The sequence below is a fragment of the Taudactylus pleione genome, unplaced genomic scaffold (genome assembly GCF_031769625.1).
Source record: "Taudactylus pleione unplaced genomic scaffold, aTauple2 ptg000117l, whole genome shotgun sequence".
Lineage (NCBI taxonomy): Eukaryota > Metazoa > Chordata > Amphibia > Anura > Myobatrachidae > Taudactylus > Taudactylus pleione.
In genome coordinates this window covers 15,079,994-15,088,152 of record NW_028284519.1, presented here as the reverse complement: position 1 = coordinate 15,088,152, position 8,159 = coordinate 15,079,994, and the positions used below count along the sequence as shown (strand labels likewise).

Genomic DNA, 8,159 nt, shown 5'->3' with positions numbered 1-8,159 from the left:
AGTGCTACAAGTACAGTTTGCAAGGTCCCCATGACCTGGCTTTAGGTATATTTATCAAAGTAATAAATAGTTATTCAATACACTGCTTGGTTAGAGCAGGAGAATAGACTTTAGAGTGCTATGCATTGCAAGAGTAAAATTATGTTGTCAATATTACTGACTTTTCATTTTCCAAATAATAGGTTAAATATTTCTTTAGGGTTTTAAATTAGCTTGAAAAAATGTTGCATATAATCTCTTTGGCCAATGACATACAAATTTCGATAGCTAACCATGACATGTTTTTTGGGTATATTTTTTGATATTATTTTGCCAAAAATTGACCAAGTAAGTCCTTGTTAGTATAGTGTGAAGTGTTTCCGCCTGTCATGCGGGAGGCTGGGGTTCAATTCCCCGACGGGGAGTTTTGAACTTTTAATCTATTTTTTTTGCATGCTGTTTCACTTTGTTTCATTGAGATAACAAAAATGCCTTATCTAAATTGAATCCAGGGATTATGTCAACTTGAAAAAAATCTTGCATGTAAGCTTCATGGCCAGTGCTACAAGTAGAATTTACGAGGTCCCCATGACCTGGTTTTGGGTATATTTATCAAAGTAATAAATAGTGATTCAATACACTGCTTGGTTAGAGCAGGAGAAAAGACTTTAGAGTGCTATGCATTGGAAGAGTAAAATTATGTTGTCAATATTACTGACTTTTCATTTTCCAAATAATAGGTTAAATATTTCTTTAGGGTTTTAAATTAGCTTGAAAAATTGTAGCATGTAATCTCTTTGGCCAATGACATACACATTTCGATAGCTAACCATGACATGTTTTTTGGGTATATTTTTTGATCATATTTTGCCAAAAATTGACCAAGTAAGTCCTCGTTAGTATAGTGTGAAGTATCCCCGCCTGACCTGCAGAGGACCGGGGTTTGATTTCTCGACTGGGAGTTTTGAACTTTCAATCACTTTTTTTGCATGCTGTTTCACTTTGTTTCATTGAGATAACAAAAATGCCTTATCTAAATTGAATCCAGGGTTTATGTCAACTTGAAAAAATCTTGCATGTAAGCTTCATGGCCAGTGCTACAAGTAGAATTTACGAGGTCCCCACGACCTGGTTTTGGGTATATTTATCAAAGTAATAAATAGTGATTCAATACACTGCTTGTTTAGAGCAGGAGAAAAGACTTTAGAGTGCTATGCATTGCAAGAGTAAAATTATGTTGTCAAAATTACTGACTTTTCATTTGCCAAATAATAGTTTAAATATTTCTTTAGGGTTTTAAATTAGCTTGAAAATATGTAGCATATAATCTCTTTGGCCAATGACATACAAATTTCGATAGCTAACCATGACATGTTTTTTGGGTATATTTTTTGATCATATTTTGCCAAAAATTGACCAAGTAAGTCCTCGTTAGTATAGTGTGAAGTGTCTCCGCCTGTCATGCGGGAGCTGGGGTTCAATTCCCCGATGGGGAGTTTTGAACTTTTAATCTCTTTTTTTGCATGCTGTTTCACTTTGTTTCATTGAGATAACAAAAATGCCTTATCTAAATTGAATCCAGGGATTATGTCAACTTGAAAAAAATCTTGCATGTAAACTTCATGGCCAGTGCTACAAGTAGAATTTAGGAGGTCCCCATGACCTTGTTTTGGGTATATTTATCAAAGTAATAAATAGTGATTCAATACACTGCTTGGTTAGAGCAGGAGAAAAGACTTTAGAGTGCTATGCATTGCATGAGTAAAATTATGTTGTCAATATTACTGACTTTTCTTTTTCCAAATAATAGGTTAAATATTTCTTTAGGGTTTTAAATTAGCTTGAAAAAATGTAGCATATAATCTCTTTGGCCAATGGCATACACATTTCGATAGCTAACCATGACATGTTTTTTGGGTATATTTTTTGATCAAATTTTGCCAAAAATTGACCAAGTAAATCCTCGTTAGTATAGTGCTGAGTATCCCCGCCTGTCACGCGGGAGACCGGGGTTCAGTTCCCCGACGGGGAGTTTTGAACTTTTAATCTCTTTTATGTGTGCTGTTTCACGTTGTTTCATTGAGATAACAAAAATGCCTTATCCAAATTGAATCCAGGGTTTATGTCAACTTGAAAAAAAGCTTGCATGTATGCTTCATGGCCAGTGCTACAAGTACAGTTTGCGAGGTCCCCATGACCTGGTTTTGGGTATATTTATCAAAGTAATAAACAGTGATTCAATACACTGCTTGGTTAGAGCAGGAGAAAAGACTTTAGAGTGCTATGCATTGCAAGAGTAAAATTATGTTGTCAATATTACTGACTTTTCATTTTCCAAATAATAGGTTAAATATTTCTTTAGGGTTTTAAATTAGCTTGAAAAAATGTAGCATATTATCTCTTTGGCCAATGACATACACATTTCGAAAGCTAACCATGACATGTTTTTTGGGTATATTTTTTGATCAAATTTTGCCAAAAATTGACCAAGTAAGTCCTAGTTAGTATAGTGGTGAGTATCCCCACCTGTCACGCGGGAGACCGGGGTTCGGTTCCCCGACGGGGAGTTTAGAACTTTTAATCTCTTTTATGTGTGCTGTTTCACGTTGTTTCATTGAGATAACAAAAATGCCTTATCCAAATTGAATCCAGGGTTTATGTCAACTTGAAAAAAATCTTGCATGTAAGCTTCATGGCCAGTGCTACAAGTACAGTTTGCAAGGTCCCCATGACCTGGCTTTAGGTATATTTATCAAAGTAATAAATAGTTATTCAATACACTGCTTGGTTAGAGCAGGAGAATAGACTTTAGAGTGCTATGCATTGCAAGAGTAAAATTATGTTGTCAATATTACTGACTTTTCATTTTCCAAATAATAGGTTAAATATTTCTTTAGGGTTTTAAATTAGCTTGAAAAAATGTAGCATATAATCTCTTTGGCCAATGACATACAAATTTCGATAGCTAACCATGACATGTTTTTTGGGTATATTTTTTGATATTATTTTGCCAAAAATTGTCCAAGTAAGTCCTCGTTAGTATAGTGTTGAGTGTTTCCGCCTGTCATGCAGGAGGCTGGGGTTCAATTCCCCGACGGGGAGTTTTGAACTTTTAATCTATTTTTTTTGCATGCTGTTTCACTTTGTTTCATTGAGATAACAAAAATGCCTTATCTAAATTGAATCCAGGGATTATGTCAACTTGAAAAAAATCTTGCATGTAAGCTTCATGGCCAGTGCTACAAGTAGAATTTACGAGGTCCCCATGACCTGGTTTTGGGTATATTTATCAAAGTAATAAATAGTGATTCAATACACTGCTTGGTTAGAGCAGGAGAAAAGACTTTAGAGTGCTATCCATTGCAAGAGTAAAATTATGTTGTCAATATTACTGACTTTTCATTTTCCAAATAATAGGTTAAATATTTCTTTAGGGTTTTAAATTAGCTTGAAAAAATGTTGCATATAATCTCTTTGGCCAATCACATCCACTTTTAGAAAGCTAACCATGACATGTTTTTTGGGTATATTTTTTGATAAAATTTTGCCAAAAGTTCACCAAGTAAGTCCTCGTTAGTATAGTGGTGAGTATCCCCGCCTGTCACGTGGGAGACCGGGGTTCAATTCCCCGACGGGGAGTTTTGAACTTTTAATCTCTTTTATGTGTGCTGTTTCACGTTGTTTCATTGAGATAACAAAAATGCCTTATCCAAATTGAATCCAGGGTTTATGTCAACTTGAAAAAAATCTTGCATGTAAGCTTCATGGCCAGTGCTACAAGTACAGTTTGCAAGGTCCCCATGACCTGGCTTTAGGTATATTTATCAAAGTAATAAATAGTTATTCAATACACTGCTTGGTTAGAGCAGGAGAAAAGATTTTAGAGTGCTATGCATTGCAAGAGTAAAATTATGTTGTCAATATTACTGACTTTTCATTTTCCAAATAATAGGTTAAATATTTCTTTAGGGTTTTAAATTAGCTTGAAAACATGTAACATATAATCTCTTTGGCCAATGACATACAAATTTCGATAGCTAACCATGACATGTTTTTTGGGTATATTTTTTGATCATATTTTGCCAAAAATTGACCAAGTAAGTCCTCGTTAGTATAGTGTGAAGTGTCTCCGCCTGTCATGCGGGAGCTGGGGTTCAATTCCCCGATGGGGAGTTTTGAACTTTTAATCTCTTTTTTTGCATGCTGTTTCACTTTGTTTCATTGAGATAACAAAAATGCCTTATCTAAATTGAATCCAGGGATTATGTCAACTTGAAAAAAATCTTGCATGTAAGCTTCATGGCCAGTGCTACAAGTAGAATTTAGGAGGTCCCCATGACCTTGTTTTGGGTATATTTATCAAAGTAATAAATAGTGATTCAATACACTGCTTGGTTAGAGCAGGAGAAAAGACTTTAGAGTGCTATGCATTGCATGAGTAAAATTATGTTGTCAATATTACTGACTTTTCTTTTTCCAAATAATAGGTTAAATATTTCTTTAGGGTTTTAAATTAGCTTGAAAAAATGTAGCATATAATCTCTTTGGCCAATGGCATACACATTTCGATAGCTAACCATGACATGTTTTTTGGGTATATTTTTTGATCAAATTTTGCCAAAAATTGACCAAGTAAATCCTCGTTAGTATAGTGCTGAGTATCCCCGCCTGTCACGCGGGAGACCGGGGTTCAGTTCCCCGACGGGGAGTTTTGAACTTTTAATCTCTTTTATGTGTGCTGTTTCACGTTGTTTCATTGAGATAACAAAAATGCCTTATCCAAATTGAATCCAGGGTTTATGTCAACTTGAAAAAAAGCTTGCATGTAAGCTTCATGGCCAGTGCTACAAGTACAGTTTGCGAGGTCCCCATGACCTGGTTTTGGGTATATTTATCAAAGTAATAAATAGTGATTCAATACACTGCTTGGTTAGAGCAGGAGAAAAGACTTTAGAGTGCTATGCATTGCAAGAGTAAAATTATGTTGTCAATATTACTGACTTTTCTTTTTCCAAATAATATGTTAAATATTTCTTTAGGGTTTTAAATTAGCTTGAAAAAATGTAGCATATAATCTTTTTGGCCAATGGCATACACATTTCGATAGCTAACCATGACATGTTTTTTGGGTATATTTTTTGATATTATTTTGCCAAAAATTGACCAAGTAAGTCCTTGTTAGTATAGTGTGAAGTGTTTCCGCCTGTCATGCGGGAGGCTGGGGTTCAATTCCCCGACGGGGAGTTTTGAACTTTTAATCTATTTTTTTTGCATGCTGTTTCACTTTGTTTCATTGAGATAACAAAAATGCCTTATCTAAATTGAATCCAGGGATTATGTCAACTTGAAAAAAATCTTGCATGTAAGCTTCATGGCCAGTGCTACAAGTAGAATTTACGAGGTCCCCATGACCTGGTTTTGGGTATATTTATCAAAGTAATAAATAGTGATTCAATACACTGCTTGGTTAGAGCAGGAGAAAAGACTTTAGAGTGCTATGCATTGCAAGAGTAAAATTATGTTGTCAATATTACTGGCTTTTCATTTTCCAAATAATAGGTTAAATATTTCTTTTGGGTTTTAAATTAGCTTGAAAAATTGTAGCATATAATCTCTTTGGCCAATGACATACACATTTCGAAAGCTAACCATGACATGTTTTTTGGGTATATTTTTTGATCATATTTTGCCAAAAATTGACCAAGTAAGTCCTCGTTAGTATAGTGTGAAGTATCCCCGCCTGACCTGCAGAGGACCGTGGTTTAATTTCTCGACTGGGAGTTTTGAACTTTCAATCACTTTTTTTGCATGCTGTTTCACTTTGTTTCATTGAGATAACAAAAATGCCTTATCTAAATTGAATCCAGGGATTATGTCAACTTGAAAAAAATCTTGCATGTAAGCTTCATGGTCAGTGCTACAAGTACAGTTTGCAAGGTCCCCATGACCTGGCTTTAGGTATATTTATCAAAGTAATAAATAGTGATTCAATACACTGCTTGGTTAGAGCAGGAGAAAAGACTTTAGAGTGCTATGCATTGCATGAGTAAAATTATGTTGTCAATATTACTGACTTTTCTTTTTCCAAATTATAGGTTAAATATTTCTTTAGGGTTTTAAATTAGCTTGAAAAAATGTAGCATATAATCTCTTTGGCCAATGGCATACACATTTCGATAGCTAACCATGACATGTTTTTTGGGTATATTTTTTGATCAAATTTTGCCAAAAATTGACCAAGTAAATCCTCGTTAGTATAGTGCTGAGTATCCCCGCCTGTCACGCGGGAGACCGGGGTTCAGTTCCCCGACGGGGAGTTTTGAACTTTTAATCTCTTTTATGTGTGCTGTTTCACGTTGTTTCATTGAGATAACAAAAATGCCTTATCCAAATTGAATCCAGGGTTTATGTCAACTTGAAAAAAAGCTTGCATGTAAGCTTCATGGCCAGTGCTACAAGTACAGTTTGCGAGGTCCCCATGACCTGGTTTTGGGTATATTTATCAAAGTAATAAATAGTGATTCAATACACTGCTTGGTTAGAGCAGGAGAAAAGACTTTAGAGTGCTATGCATTGCAAGAGTAAAATTATGTTGTCAATATTACTGACTTTTCTTTTTCCAAATAATATGTTAAATATTTCTATAGGGTTTTAAATTAGCTTGAAAAAATGTAGCATATAATCTTTTTGGCCAATGGCATACACATTTCGATAGCTAACCATGACATGTTTTTTGGGTATATTTTTTGATATTATTTTGCCAAAAATTGACCAAGTAAGTCCTTGTTAGTATAGTGTGAAGTGTTTCCGCCTGTCATGCGGGAGGCTGGGGTTCAATTCCCCGACGGGGAGTTTTGAACTTTTAATCTATTTTTTTTGCATGCTGTTTCACTTTGTTTCATTGAGATAACAAAAATGCCTTATCTAAATTGAATCCAGGGATTATGTCAACTTGAAAAAAATCTTGCATGTAAGCTTCATGGCCAGTGCTACAAGTAGAATTTAGGAGGTCCCCATGACCTGGTTTTGGGTATATTTATCAAAGTAATAAATAGTGATTCAATACACTGCTTGGTTAGAGCAGGAGAAAAGACTTTAGAGTGCTATGCATTGCAAGAGTAAAATTATGTTGTCAATATTACTGGCTTTTCATTTTCCAAATAATAGGTTAAATATTTCTTTAGGGTTTTAAATTAGCTTGAAAAATTGTAGCATATAATCTCTTTGGCCAATGACATACACATTTCGAAAGCTAACCATGACATGTTTTTTGGGTATATTTTTTGATCATATTTTGCCAAAAATTGACCAAGTAAGTCCTCGTTAGTATAGTGTGAAGTATCCCCGCCTGACCTGCAGAGGACCGTGGTTTAATTTCTCGACTGGGAGTTTTGAACTTTCAATCACTTTTTTTGCATGCTGTTTCACTTTGTTTCATTGAGATAACAAAAATGCCTTATCTAAATTGAATCCAGGGTTTATGTCAACTTGAAAAAATCTTGCATGTAAGCTTCATGGCCAGTGCTACAAGTAGAATTTACGAGGTCCCCACGACCTGGTTTTGGGTATATTTATCAAAGTAATAAATAGTGATTCAATACACTGCTTGGTTAGAGCAGGAGAAAAGACTTTAGAGTGCTATGCATTGCAAGAGTAAAATTATGTTGTCAAAATTACTGACTTTTCATTTGCCAAATAATAGTTTAAATATTTCTTTATGGTTTTAAATTAGCTTGAAAAAATGTAGCATATAATCTCTTTGGCCAATGACATACAAATTTCGATAGCTAACCATGAAATGTTTTTTGGGTATATTTTTTGATCATATTTTGCCAAAAATTGACCAAGTAAGTCCTCGTTAGTATAGTGTGAAGTGTCTCCGCCTGTCATGCGAGAGCTGGGGTTCAATTCCCCGATGGGGAGTTTTGAACTTTTAATCTCTTTTTTTGCATGCTGTTTCACTTTGTTTCATTGAGATAACAAAAATGCCTTATCTAAATTGAATCCAGGGATTATGTCAACTTGAAAAAAATCTTGCATGTAAGCTTCATGGTCAGTGCTACAAGTACAGTTTGCAAGGTCCCCATGACCTGGCTTTAGGTATATTTATCAAAGTAATAAATAGTGATTCAATACACTGCTTGGTTAGAGCAGGAGAAAAGACTTTAGAGTGCTATGCA

At 34.8% G+C, this 8,159-nt stretch overlaps 1 non-coding gene across 1 annotated transcript; it reads left to right on the top strand.

Annotated features, from left to right (window-relative positions):
* Positions 1-3,546: 3,546 nt before the first annotated feature.
* TRNAD-GUC (transfer RNA aspartic acid (anticodon GUC)) lies at positions 3,547-3,618 on the top strand. The gene has a single exon. It is a non-coding gene; the product is annotated as a tRNA-Asp (tRNA).
* Positions 3,619-8,159: the final 4,541 nt, after the last annotated feature.